Source organism: Salmo salar, chromosome ssa14 (assembly GCF_905237065.1).
Source record: "Salmo salar chromosome ssa14, Ssal_v3.1, whole genome shotgun sequence".
Taxonomy (NCBI): domain Eukaryota; kingdom Metazoa; phylum Chordata; class Actinopteri; order Salmoniformes; family Salmonidae; genus Salmo; species Salmo salar.
The window spans coordinates 20,719,494-20,726,992 of NC_059455.1; positions in this window are offsets into that span (position 1 = coordinate 20,719,494).

Below are 7,499 nucleotides of genomic sequence, written 5' to 3' on the forward strand. Positions count from 1 at the left end.
ACATTGCACAAATCAGAATCTTTTTATCCAAATTTGATGCAGAAAAGCTATTCTACGCTTTCGTCTCTTCAACAATAGACTACTGCAATGCTCTCCTCTATGGCTACCCGGATAAGGCACTATAATCTTGACTAGAACCCCCAAAAAGTATCATATTACCTCAATGCTAGCCTCCCTACAGTGGCTTCCTGTTAAGGCTAGGGCTGATTTCAAGGTTTTATTGCTAACCCACAAAGCATTACATGGACTTGCTCCTAACTATCTCGCCGATTTGCTTCTTCCGTAAATACCTACACGTATGCTACATTCATAAGATGCAGGACTCCTTATTGTTTCTAGAATTTCCAAGCAAACAGCTTGAGGCAGGGCTTTCTCCTAAAGAGATCAATTTGTATGGAATGGTCTGCCAATCCATGTGCCAATCTGTAAATAGCACAAACAACTACCTCATCCCCATATTGTTATTTATCTTCTTGCTCTTTTGCACCCCAGTATCTCTACTTGCACATCATCATCTGCATATCTATCATTCCAGTGTTAATGCTAAATTGTAATTTTTTTCGCCTCTATGGTCTATTTATTGCCTTACCTCCCTACTCTTCTACATTTGCACACAATGTACATAGATTTTTCTATTGTGTTATTGACTGTACGTTTGTTTATGTGTAACTCTGTGTAACTCTGTTGTTTTGTTGCACTGCTTTGCTTTATCTTGGCCAGGTCGCAGTTCTAAATGAGAACTTGTTCTCATCTGGCCTACCTGGATGAATGAAGGTGAAAAACCAAAAAATGTGAGAGACTCAAACTTGGTCTCAACCTATAAGTCTTTAATGAAGCCTAATTTCTTCAGTAGGTCCTATGATTGAGTGTAGTCTGGCCCAGAGGTGAGAAGGCGAACAGCAAGGAACTAGAGTGACGACCCACCCTTGCTCTGCCCGGCCGGCTCCCCTAGCTCCACTGGGATTCTCTGCCTCTGACCCTATTACGGAGGCTCAGTCACTGGCTTGCTCTCTCTCTTCCATGCTTCCTGTCCTCTGGCTCGTGCGGTGAGGAGATCTTCGTGGGCTATACTTGGCCTTGTCTCAGGTTAGTAAGTTAGTGGCCTGTTGATATCCCTTGGTGGTGTGGGGACTGTGCTTTGTAAAAGTGGGAGGGGTTTTATCCTGCCCGGTTGTCCCCGTCCAGGGGTAACTTTCCCCTGACCCCCCACCCCGTCTCATTCTCCTGTATCTATCCTGTAATAGTCCATGTGTCGGGGGGCTAGGGTCAGTTTGTTATATCCAGTGTAATTCTCCTGTCTTATCTGGTGCCCTGTGTGATCTTAGATATACTCCCTCCATTTCTCCCATCTCACTCCCCCCTCCCAGAGGACCTGAGCCCTAAGACCACGCCTCAGGACTACATGGTCTGATGACTCCTGGCTCTCCTCGTCCCTAGTCCACCTGGTCATGCTGCTAACCCAGTTTCTGCTGTCCTGTCTGCGACTATGGAACCCAAACCTGTTCACTGGACTTGATACCTTGTTGTGCTGCTGACAAAGTTGCTGCCGTTCTGCCTGTGGCTATAGAACCCTGAGCTGTTCAGAGCCAGGTTCCTTTTTAGATGTCTTCCTAGGTTCCTGCCTTTCTAGGGAGTTTTTCCTAGCAACCGTGCCTCTACATCTGCATTGCTCGCTCTCTGGGGTTTTAGGCTCGGTTTCTGTATACAAAAAGAAGCCAGTCTGACACGCAGATGTGGGATGAAGGCTTTTTGCTCAGAATGAACTTTATCCTCATCAAGTGTGATAAAATATTATACAATTCATTGTACATATGGTATAGCATTACATATTATTGTGGATCTATTATAACAACAAAAAATAAATACAAATAACAAACAAACAATAGCATTCCCTAGACATTTCCATATAGAAATTAAGTCTAAAATAATCTAAGGAGGAGGCCAATAGGAACTGAAAACCCCTAACCACAAACCACAGAAGAACAGTTACATATTGAGTTGTCAAACACTGGTATAGGCTGGGTATACCTGCAACCATGAGGATGTCTCTGTAGAGGAACTACTCAGCTCTCTCACTGTCTTATCTCTCAGTTGGTTTATCTAGTCTGTGTCAGGATGTCACTCATATTACTGTGCTGAATTCTCATATTAAACCAAATAACATTTTGAGAACAAAATGGTAGTAATACTTAAAAGTTAATATTCTTACTCGTAACATGTCTTTACATGACAGGGGTATCTAATCCAGATATTTCCATTGACCATTCAACTTCATTTGGGATTAACATGAACACAATGACAATACTTATGTTGTTGCAGCTGATAGAATAGAGCAGGAAACAAAAACTCCAGTGAAGCCTGATGTCAATGCTCTCCAAGGAACAGACATCACTCTCTCCTGCAACTACAAGGGCAATGTTAATAATCTCCAACGGTACCGTCAATACACCGGATCCAGACCAGAATGTCTTCTTTTGATCCTGTAAAGCAGCCAGGATGTATGTACAGAATACATCCATTAGAACTCCACGACACACTGGTAGACTGAATGAAGAGAAGACCTTTGTTGATCTGGATCACTAGATAAGAAAAGTAATTAAAGTTGGCACATGTATAATATTTCATTATTCATGTGAGGATTTAGTGGCTTTCTTCTCAGAACTTCCTCAACATTTAAATGCGGTCATCAAAGTGTAAGTAGAGTATAAAGGGTTTTCTTTATATTTACCCACAAACAGACATTTCTGCAGCTCCTGGCTGATCTTCAGGTGAGGTACCCTCTTATCTCTTTGTGCTACCCACTACCCCTTCTGAAGGACGGGTTAATCAGGCCCAAGTGAGCCTGTTGGCTCGTCCACTGCTTCTCACTCTTCAGCCACAACCACTGAGATGCTCTCTTTGACTCCTGATCAGTTATATGACAGATCCTCTTTGTCTGTGCTCCTCCTATAGACTGCCCTCCACAGTTATGACGTCCAGTGACAAGGTTTTTCTATGTATAATAATGATACAATAGTTCCATCTAGTGTTCAACATTCTGCCCGACAAGTTGAAACCTTGTATTTTCAAGGGCAAGTTACTAGTGAGATTCAATAGGTGCCAGTAGAGTTTTGTCAGGAGAGTTTAATCAGTTTGCTTCTATCCTTTAAGCTAGAAATAACAGTTTTTTGCATGTGCTGCGTCTCAATCCACCGCATCAGCCTATGGCGGTCTTCCGCATCTGCGCCGGAAGGTGGCCGAGCTGCAGCAGTGTTTTGTCAAACCTTGAGACATCATGAAAATTGGTCTTCTCACAAAAACATCTGTAGCGTCTGAACGGCTAGGCCTTGTAGTTAATTAAAGATGACACTCTCACGAATACGACGGTGGTCTCTCGTCTGAAGTCTTGGCTCAAGCAAGTCTCTTCTTCTTTTTGGTGTCCTTTAGTAGTGGTTTATTTGCAGCAATTTGACCATGAAAGACTAATTCACACAGTCTCCTCTGAACTGTTGATGTTGAGATGTGTTACACATCTCTGTGAAGCATTTATTTGGGCTGCAATCTGAGGTGCAGTTAACTCTTATGAACTTATCTTCTGCAGCATAGGTAACTCTGGGTCTTCCTTTCCTTTGGCTGTCCTCATGAGAGCCAGTTTCATCATAGCGCTTGATGGTTTTTCACGACTGCACTTAAAGCAACTTTCAAAGTTCTTGAAATTTTCTGGATTGAATGACCTCCATGTCCTAAATTAATGGTGGACTGTCATTTCTCTTTGCTTATTTGAACTGTTCTTGCTATAATATGGACTTGGTCTTCTACCAAATAAGGCTGTGTACCAACCCTACCTTGTCACAACACAACTGATTGGCTCAAACGCATTAAGAAGGAAAGAAATTCCACAAATTCACTTTTAACAAGGCACACCTGTTAATTGAAATGCATTCCACGTGTCTACCTCATGATGCTGGTTGAGAGAATGCCAAGAGTGTGCAAAGCTGTCATCAAGACAAGGGGTGGCTACTTTGAAGAATCTCGAATATAAAATATATTTGTGAGGATCAATGATGGTAGAGACGAGAAGCAGGTACAGGGAGAGAATATTTAATTATCAAAGGACATGGAACGGAATAGGACAGGACAGCGTCTGGACTTGAACACATAATGACATTAATGCAGACACAGGGAACAAACAGGGGAGCAGACAGTTATAGACGAGGCAATCAACAAAGGGAAGGAGTCCAGGTGAGTCCAGTGAGCGCTGCTGCGCAAAATGATAGTGACAGGTGTAAGTAATGAAGGGCAGCCTGGCGACCTTGATGGCCAGAGAGGGAGAGCGGGAGCAGGCGTGGCAATATTTTTTTGGTTCCAAAATGATTCCATATGTGATATTTCATAGTTTCTGTCTTCACTATTATTTTTACAATGTAGAAAATAGTAAAATAAAGAAAAACCCTTGAATGAGTAGGGGTTTCCAAACTTTTGACTGGTACTGTATATTTCCTGAGCTTTCTTATAGCTCCCAGTTAGATTACAGACACGTAAATATTATTCCGTTTGATTTATTTTTGAATGTCATTTTTTGCCATTTATGAATTTGTTATTCAATGCGTTTCTATGGGATTTCGTAATAAAGGCCAAGCATAATATTTGATCAAATAATTTTGTTATATATTTTTTAATACCTAAAGGGGTCCTAAAATTCCAAATCAAATAGCTAAATCCATGGTATGACCATCTTAAAATAATTTTATATGTCAACCTCTTAGACTGTAGAGAATTAAATGATGCATGCGGCATGCCAACACTTTACAGGTGTCGTTGTGGTATAATTTCCCCCACCAATTAGCAAATCAAACTAAATCATCCAGAGAAGGGTAGCATTTCACAGGAAATCCTTCTGGCAGTTCAACTAAATTGAATATACAATGAGCTCCTCCCCTAATGCATTGCCACACAATTATGAGACTTCTCAGCTACATAAAGTCCTCAACAGTCTTCTCTTCCTCTACACATGAATCATAATGGTACATTGGCTTAGGAATACTTTACTTATCCTGGCTGCATGCTATTTTGGTAGAGTATAGTGCTTTTCCTTCCTATTATCTTTGTCTGAATCTTAGCCTATTAATTATTATGTAAAAATAATAATAAATATACTATTGTAACAACTTTTTCAGATTGCAAAGGTGAAGAGGGTGTTGACCAGCAGAGTGGACATGTTACTGCCCTTGAAGGAGGACTGGTAACACTCAGCTGTAACTACACTACTAGTAGTCCATCTCTTAATCTCTTCTGGTACATCCAGTTAACCAGGGACTCTCCTCAGTATGTCCTGAGAAGAGATCGTTATTCCGAAGGGAGCAATAGTGATGAGTTCAAGAAGCGGTTTGATTCCAGGCTGAATTTCACATCTAGCTCTGTCCCCTTGACGATCCAGAGGTTGCAGCTGTCTGACTCTGCTGTGTACTACTGTGCTCTGAGTTCCACTGTGACAACAAGTGATTCAGTCACTGTCCAAAAACTCAGGGTAGAGTGTTGTTCAGAAAATGTCAAAAGCTTCTCTGAGGGATCATCAGTGTATCTGAGCTGTACATATGAAACAAGCAGCAGTAACCTCTACCTTAACTGGTACCAACAATACCCTAACCAGGCACCTCAGTACCTACTGTATAAAGGTGCCAGAGAAAATTGTGTTGACCATATCACAAATATGACTAGAGTGGCTGGAGTCTTTGACCATTTTTAGGGCCTTCCTCTGACACCGCCTGGTATAGAGGTCCTGGATGGCACGAAGCTTGGCCCCAGTGATGTACTGGGCTTTTTGCACTACGCACTCTTGATAGAACTTCGGTAGCCTTTTTCTCAAATTTGCTTTGTTAAAATCCCCAGCGACTATAATTGTGGCCTCAGGATATGTGGTTTCTAGTTTGCATAAAGTCCATTGTAGTTCTTTGAGGGCCGTCATGGTATCGGCTTGAGGGGGAATATACACGGCCGAAGAGAATTCTCTTGGGAGGTAATACGGTCAGCATTTGATTGTGAGGTATTCTATGTTGGGTGAACAAAAGGACTTTAGTTCCTGTATGTTATCACAATCACACCATGAGTAGTTATTCATGAAACATACACACCTGCCCTTCTTCTTCCCAGAGAGATATGTATTCCTGTTTGCGCGATGAACTGAGAACCTAACTGGCTGTACTGACTCAGACAGTATATCCCGAGAGAGCCATGTTTCCGTGAAACAGAGTATGTTACAATCCCTGATGTCTCTCTGGAAGGAAAACCTTGCCCTGAGCTCATCAACTTCATTATCCAGAGACTGAACATTCCCTTTGGCTCAGTTGGTAGAGCATGGTGTGTGCAACGCCAGGGTTGTGGGTTTGAATCCCACGGGGGGCCAGTACAAAAAATTAAATAAATGTATGAAATGTATGCATTCACTACTGTAAGTCGCTCTGGATAAGAGTGTCTGCTAAATGACTAAAATGTAAATATACTCGGAAGTGGTGGGTGAAGTGTGTGCCTCTTGAGTCTTACTAGAAGTCCACTCCAAGTACCTCTTCTCCACCGGTGTTGTTTTTGATCAGCCTCTGGAATCAGTTCAATAGCCCTGGGAGGTATAAACAAAGAATCCAATTCGGGAAAGTTGTATTCCTGGTCGTAATGCTGGTATTGCTAGTGAGTTACCGCCACTCTGATATCCAAAAGTTTTTCCCGGCTGTATGTAATGACACAAAAACAATTCTGGACTAATAATGTAAGAAATGACATATACAAAAAGTTTCCTAAGAGCTAGAAGCCCTATCTGTCGGGCCCATCTTGTCTGGGAGGATCTACAGGAATGATCCTTTTCAAACTGTACATATGATTACAGGAGTCATATTTATGTGAAATAGTTGGTCCGGCATATATTAGATGAATGAGGATGTTACCTGGTTTGATCTGGATGTTCTCTACATTTTGTACAGGTGAACCTCACAACATTTTGTAAGTGAGGATGTTTTGTTGATGGTAATTACTTTTTTAACTTCTGTTAATAGCTTTTGTTTCTATATTCTCTTTACAGGACAGATTGCTGGGGATCACATTACTCCTGTAAAGCACAAAGTTATCAGTACAGAGGGAATACCTATGACTGAGCTGCTCATTTGATATAAGCAGAAATTATATAGATTTTTACTGGTACCGGCATTATTCTAAGCAGGCTCCTCTGTTTCTGCTGTATAACAACCTTGTCTCAGAGAAATTTGGACTATTCTGTAAGTAATTCAAGATACACCATTTTATATGATATGTTAAGAATTACAATTTGTATTATATGTTACCAATTTGCAAAACGTATGATATGTTATGAATATGCAAAACGTACATTATGTTATGAATTTGCTAAACGTACTATATGGTACAAATTCGCTAAACGTATAATATGTTACAAATTCTAGTTAGGTGGCTAGCTAGGTTAGGGTTAGGGGTTAGGGTTAAGTTTAGGAGTTTGTTTATAGGGTTAAGATAAGTGT